Source organism: Herpailurus yagouaroundi, unplaced genomic scaffold, assembly GCF_014898765.1.
Source record: "Herpailurus yagouaroundi ecotype Mexico unplaced genomic scaffold, PumYag 77, whole genome shotgun sequence".
In the NCBI taxonomy this organism is placed as follows: domain Eukaryota; kingdom Metazoa; phylum Chordata; class Mammalia; order Carnivora; family Felidae; genus Herpailurus; species Herpailurus yagouaroundi.
In genome coordinates this window covers 25,462,308-25,469,799 of record NW_024412388.1, presented here as the reverse complement: position 1 = coordinate 25,469,799, position 7,492 = coordinate 25,462,308, and positions in this window count along the sequence as shown.

The window sequence follows — 7,492 nt, the reverse complement described above, 5'->3', positions numbered from 1 at the left end:
CTTTCCGCAGGTTCCGAGATCATGGCACCGCCCAGTGGGCGGGCCCTCAAGCTGACAGCGAGGGGGTCTGCTGCCGGAAAGAGGCCAGAGCCTGTGGGCACCGGAGAGGTGAGAGTAGAATTAGGGACAAAGAGGGTAAACGGAGGTGACCAGACTGGTAGGCAGGAGAGAGTTGGACAATTGTAGGTTCCATCTCCAGTTCACAGTAAAACTTAGATGATGGGGGGGGCGCCTGGGTGACTCAGTAGGTTAAGCCACCCACTCTTGGTTTTGGCTCAGGTCATGATCTCACCGATTGGTGAGTTCTAGCCGGCATCTGGGCTCTGCGCAGAGAGTGCAGAGCCTGCTTGGGATTCTCTCTCCCCCCTCTTTCTCTGCCCCTACTCTGTTCGTGCTCTCTCTCTCTCTTAAAATAAAAAAAAAATTTTTAATTAAAAAAAGTTAAAAAAAAAAAAAAGGAGCTACATAACTTGGGATGGATGGTGAACCTCTGGTTCTTCTCCTGTAAAGTGAGGATAATAATAACACTCGTTGGCTGGGTTTTTGTGAGGCTTCAATGAGATAATACACCTAAGACGATTAAATCAGGGCCTGGGTCCTAATAATACACAGTGAAATGTTAGCCATTATTATGTAAATCAGTTAGTACAGAGCTTGGCACTTCTGGGTGTTGGAAAAATGTTAATCATTATTTGAATAATAATAATCAGAATAATTTCAATATAAATGCAGTCGCTTTTTACCATTATGAATAGGTCGGGATATGAGCAGTCTAATAGGGGGGTTGAACATGTAGGGTTTTGTAGTCAGGCATGGATCCAAATCCCTACTTCCTAGCTGCGTGGCCTTGAATGAATTACTGCATCACTTTATCACTTTTGTGTTTGGTTTTTGCATCTGTAAAATGTGAGTGATATAACAGAATCTACATTGTAGAGTGTTGTATAAATTAAACAAGATAGCGCAGGTAAAGCATGGTCTCTGGAATCACACTGCTTGTGTCTGAAACTTCTTTCAAATGCAGGATGTTGGCTTTGCCCCTCACTAGTTGTAAAACCTTGGGCAAATTACTTAACCTCTTTGTACCTCCGTTTCCTCATCTGTAAAGTGGGAATTATCATAATGGCATCTACTTAATAGGGTTTGTGAGAGGAATAAATGGAGAAAAGTTTGTAAAGGACTTGGCACATTTCTGGCAGGAGGAGTTTAATAATCATTATTCTTATTTTTTACTAATGGGTATGAGACTTTAGGGAAAGTGACAGTACGTGGCATTTGGCACGTGCTCAGTACATGCTGGCTTCTGCTAAAATTAGGGGAACTCTAGATTTTAGTTTTAAAGGCGTAGTTTCTCACGTTCATGAAACATGTTCCAACTTATTCATAGTTAATAACTCATGTGATTGTGCTCAGTGAACATAACAGTGACCCATGCACCACTCCTCGCTATTGAAGTCTTACAACAGCCCCATGAGGCTGGTAGTATTACTTTCAATTTACAAGGAGGAAATGGTGGCTCACCCAGATGAAGTGACCTGCTCAAGATCACATAGTAAGTGTCAGGCCAGAATTTGAATCACTGGGCTGACCCCAGAGGTCTCTTCTGAGTCCCACGCTGCATAGGGAAAAGATCACAGGTGGAGTAGGGTGGAGGTTGAGTGGGGAGACAGTGTGTCAGACATTTGAGAGAGTGTCCGGATCTGAACTGGGAAAGTCAGATTTGCGGGGTGAAGGATGGCCGCTTCAGGATCATCTGTCTGGGAAAAGCCTGTGGTGAGGATGTAGAGAGAGAGAAAAACACCGTTCGGACACAAGAGGGCGCCCCTCACCCTAAATCCAGCCTGGAATTCTTTGATGGTTTCCCTTAGCTTTTTTTTTTTTTTTTTTTTTTTAATTAAAGCCTGGGATTTTACAGAAGAGGAAAACTAAGACCCTAAGAGGCCAAGTGCCCTGCATAGTGTCATATAGAAATAATCAACAGAGACTGAACCAGACCCCAGTTCTCTGCTTCCCCATCCACCAAGATTTTTTTCTGTCCACAGTTGTCTACAAGACCCCCTCTGGGCCAGCCCAGCCCTAGGCTCTAAGGATGCAGAGATAAATCAAACTGGTCCGTCTCCAGGACCTGATCTCCAAACTTTCCAGATCCAATTTCCTATTAGTAAATTGGTGATGCTTCCTATTAGTAAGATATTTTTGAATACACACTCTCAACGTGTTATTTACGTATAAGGATATGAATGTAGTACATATATAATTGCACAAAAAGCTAACTTTTATTGAACGTTTATAATGCATTACTAGGTCCTGCTCTCAGTGCTTTATATTCACTTAACAGTCACAGAATCTTCTGAGCAAGAGTCTAATACTATCCCATATTACAAAAGAGGAAACTGAGGTACAGAGGTTAAGTAACATAAAGCCACATAAAGCAGGCAGTCGAGCTTCAGAATAAAATGAGATCAAAGAATAGAAATACGTATGAGTTTTAACGTTTTGTTCTAAACCTCCATGAATCATCTCGGGCACCCCTCTTTGGAGACCAATGCTCGAGGGGCCCCCAGGCCTGTGTGGGCCAGTACAGTGTAACCAGTACTTTCGGAAAGGGAAGTGCAGGAGCTGATGGGAACCCACAGGCAGCAGCTTACCTAGGCTGGGAGGTCAGGAAAGGCTTCTGGAGAAAGTTGGTGGCTAAGCTGGATCTTTAAAGATCTGTAGTAGCTCCCCAGAGGAGAGAAATTGGGGGAAAGTGTGTTTCTGAGTGAAGGAGCAGTGCATGCAAAGGCCCAGAGGCAAGAGCACGTGATGTTCCGGGAGCTCCAAATTGGAGCAAAAGCTCCAAATAGTTTGGCATGGCTAGACATGGAGTGCCAAGGGGGTGGGTTCTTCCTCCCAGTGTTGTTATGAGGCTCAAATAAGACCATAGGTATGACCACGCCTTCGTGTTTTTACTGAGGGAACAGGCGATCAGTCTGCTGCCTCCTGGGCAGCATCCCAGCTTTTTGGTCCTCAGCTGCCAATTCCTCTATAACCCAGATGGCAAGAGGGGCCCCTCTGCCCCTTGAAGATCTGATTGAACTTGGCACAGACCCCCATTTCACAGTTGAGGACTGCTCCCGGCACTGCCTCCTCTCCCGCACCCTCCATGAATTTCCAACTTCACTTCCTCTGGGCTACAGTTTCCGTGACCCCAGCCCCTTCGCCTTCTGCCTCGTGTGGGTTTCCATCGAAAACAGAAAGTCCAATTAAGCCAAGCATTTCACGGATTTAGTAAATTTACTCAGGATTTGGAGATCTTGAGATCACATCACATACCGCACGGCCACCTGCCATCTCCCAAATTTTCTCATTCAGCTTCCAGAGCCTTCCCAAAGCCTGTGTTCCCCAAATCACCAGCTGATCCTCCCTACACATGCAGCACCCCCACCTCCCACCAGAAGCTGTGTTCAGTCCCATGCACCCACACATACCCACTCTCTCCCTGTCAGGCTGGCTTGCTTGTCTTATCCCTACCTCCAACATGCACACACCCACTCTAACCCAACCCAGGCTGCCCTAGCCTGCTCCCCAGCCACGCCCAGAAGCCGTCCTCTCTTTCGTCTTCTTTGGGCCACACATGAAAGTCCTCTCAGCGGAGCAGCCAAGCCAGTCCATGGTAGCCAAGGGAGGTGGTGGTGGGAGACAGGCTTCAGGAAGACCAGCAGCAGCACCAGAGGATGGGGGAGCAGCCCGCAGGAAAGTGGCCAGGTGACGCTCCAAGCAACTGTGTGAGGTGTGCAGGACCTGGTGACTCAGCACACAGTGTGAGCCGGCTGCTTGCCGTGCCGTCTGCCACATTGTCAGCCACATTGTCAGCCACATCCTTGCCTGCCTCGGGATCGCGCTTGGGGAGGCAGAGGCACAGCTCCTAGCCGGTAGGAAGGCTGCTCTCCAAAGTAGACAGCAGCTCCCGCACCACCCAACCCTGGTCTTGCCCACAGTGGGACACAAACACATCATAGAGGAACCTCTTACTCTCCCCCTTCCAACCCCTGAGATCCTGAAGACCAGCCCTGAACAAGGCTAGAGATAGAAGATCCAGGAGTTTCTGGCTTCATGTAGGAGGAGCTAGGATATCAGCAGAAGCAGCAGGCAGAGTGGCCCCAAGAGAGTTCTGGCTCCCAAAGTTTTGAGGCAGTGGCTCCAGAGAAAAGAGAAAAGGGGATTCTTGGGGGTGGCCCCAGCTTTTGGCCAGCACGGCTAGTGTGATACCTTGTTCATGTATGTACTGGGGGAACCACTCAAGCCAGGGCTCCACCCAGGCACTGGCACACTGGCAGGCTAAGGAAGCACCCAGAATATACAGATACTGGGGTATCTGGGGACTGTGCTCCTGGGGCCTGCCATCCAGAACAAAGCCTGTCTTCCAGTCTAGCACTACAACCCGGAGACCTCCAGGGCTCCGGAAAGCAGCAGCAGACTGTATCTCCAAACCCGCTTTGGCCAGCTCCTCAAGCCACCCTGGGCAGGGTCAGGCTGGGGACCACAGCGCTTGCAGCTTTAGCTCCCGTAGGCTGGGCAGCCCCATGATGCCTCAGGCCCAGGGCTGTGCCCATCCACCCATGCCCGCAGATACTGGAGTCTGGCAAGCTGCCAAAAGAAGAAGCTAGAGGCACCCGGGAGCACAGGGCCTCCAAGCTATTGCCAAGCAGGAGGAGTTGGCAAAAGGCAGGGAAGATCTTGGCGACATTCCGGGTCCCCAGCTGCAGTGCCTAGCCTTTCAGAGTCAGGGTTTGCAAGACTGGAAAAACATGCGGAGCCAGCTTCCAAAACTTCCTCTCTAAGGCTGCACAAAGCTCTAAGCTGGCCAGCCTCTTGGGCAGGGACAACTCTACCCCAGAAAGGCCAGAGGGGAACTACAGGCTCAAGCTGTGTGGACTCTCTGGGCCCTGGAAGTCCAAGGCCAGGCTCAGCACCATGTGGGTATCCAGCAGGTTTAGGCTGATCTACTGTGAGCAGAGGGGTTACTAGTGGATTCCTGCCAAGCCCACCATCCCCAGCCTCAGGCCCTGGAATACTTGGCCCTCCAGATGAGTCACGTGGTTTCCCTGATGTGGCAGCTCCCCAGGAGGAAGTGGCTAGGGACAGGGTATGCACCCCATTGTTGGACAGACCCAGGGCCCCTGTTTCATACGTGCACAGTGTGGCGCTCCGCAGCCGATTGCTGTTCAGCTTCAGTCCCTGAAGCCTGGGCACGGCAGCCAGGAAGCCTGGTTACATCCTGTTAAACCTGGTCAAACCGCTGTTAAGACCCAAGATCTACAGGCTGTGGCAGGAAGCCAGAGCCTCCAGAGCTACGCGCCCCATTAGAGCAGTTCCCAAGTTCGACTCGTGCAGCTCAAAAGGGGCAGCTGCCCCGGCAGGCAGCTCAAGTCCAGTCTCTGCAGCCCCAGTCCTACCACTGCAGCTGCCTCCATCTTGGTGTGACCCAGACACAGAGCCTCCAGCCGGAGGCCCTGGAGGGCCCAAAGACTGGCCATTTTCAGCTAGGTGGTGAATGGCAGGTCCAACGTGTCCAGGCATCACCAGAGGAGGGGCCAAGCACCAGGTCTGAGAAGATACCGGCCAGCTCCCTCACATTCTGATACCAACTATACTTGACAGCCAACTGTGTAGACCGGAAGGCAACTGAATACCCAAGTTCCCATCTAGGCAGGGCCCCAAGAAAGCAAGGTACTAGAGGAAGCTCAGGTTGCCAGAGATGTCAGGGGCAGAAAGAAGTAATCAGTTCAGGGTCCAATGAAAAAGCTGCTATAGCTGCCCCAAGCCCCCGGGACTTCCTGGCAGGAGCTGGGGAGATGCAAATCAGCCCCAGGACCTGAGCTCAGGAAAGTGGAAGAGGACATCCGGGGGCAAGACAGAAGTGGAACCAGTGAAACAGACTTCCTCCACGCTCTATGGCACAGCTGCCAAGGCCTGTGTCAGGTTGGTCACCGAGAAGACTGCTGCAAGGAAGGGTGGACTGGAGTCCAGGGGGCAAATCAGGAAGAAGTGGGAGCTCAGAGGTGGCCAGGAGCTTTCCATCACCGGGCAGCTGGAAGCAGTCCAGCCTGCAGTCAGAGGAAGGGATAAGAGTGCTCGCCCATCTTGGCACCAAGCCTGGTCTGCAGAGAAGCAGAATCAGAACCCCACTCTCTCCTCCCTTCCCTTTTCCAGAGGGGAGCCCAGACCCTATCCTCCGCTTACACACACACACACACACACACACACACACACACAGTCACAGCACTGACAGGTATACAGCCCCCAGGGTACCCGGGAGGCTCTGGAAGCAGGGGCAGAAGGCCACAATGCTTCCAAACCGCACAGCGTCTGGAGGGTGATACCAGCCTGAAGATGCTTGGAGCCCAGGGTCCAAGGGCCAGAGAAAGGCAGAAGTACACTAGTGGGAGGACAGACCCATCTCACTTTTCTGCTGTGAGTGAGCAAGCAGGCAGTGTTTCTGAGCACAGGATCTGGGCCTAGAGGTCCAGGATCCCACTCGGCCATCGTCCTCCACTGAGTACGTTTCACCTCTCTGAGCCTCAGTTTCCTCCTCTGCACGTCAAGTGTACTAATACTGGCTTGATAACATTGCTACAAATGACATATGGTGGCAGTATGGCAACACCCCCTTATACTACTTGCTTTCCTCCCCCTAGTAGAAAGGAAATCTTGAGTCAATCAGGATTTTTTTAAATGCAGCTGTTTTATTAAGCAAAATAATACATCAAAATGATGCCTTTTTAAACATCTTGTAATGCTCCATGTGGAAGAGTCCAAAAAGCCCAAGAGTTTTACAAGAAGACCATAGGAGTCCATTCCTGTCCTTCCTGGCCGGGGCTAGGAAGAATGGTCTTCGGGGCCTTGACCTTGTGCACCACCAGGATGGAGTCAGGACTCCAGGGGAGAGCAGAAAGAGGAAACAGAACTTTATGATTATCTCAAAGAGTGCAGTAAACGATTCAATAGTATTCAATCTGATCATTATTTAAAAAATAATAATAATAAACTCAGAGAGAAGAAAAATGCCTTGAACTTATAAAAGAGTATTTACCCGGATCTGCAATGCATTTAATTCTTGATGATAAACAGCCTGTTGCACTCAATTTAAAGCCAGGAACGAGGCAACTACAATTACATCCAACATTATAATGGAGGCCTTAGCCAGGAGAATAAGAAAGAAAAAGAACAAAAATTAAAATTATAAAATTGTAAGTGTTTGAAGAAACAAGAGGGTCGCCATTTATAAGATGCTGTGATTGCCCACACAGGAATTCCAAGAATTTCTAGACACAGACTATTAAAACTAATGTTGAACAAGGATGCTGGATTCTAGGTATATTAAAAAAAAAAAAAACAATAAACAAACTTGCTAATACACCAGTGCATTACTGAGAGCCCCAACAGGAAACAGCACATTCAAATTACAAGTTGTCAAAGAGGTTTGTGGGTAAAGAGACTAATCACAAAC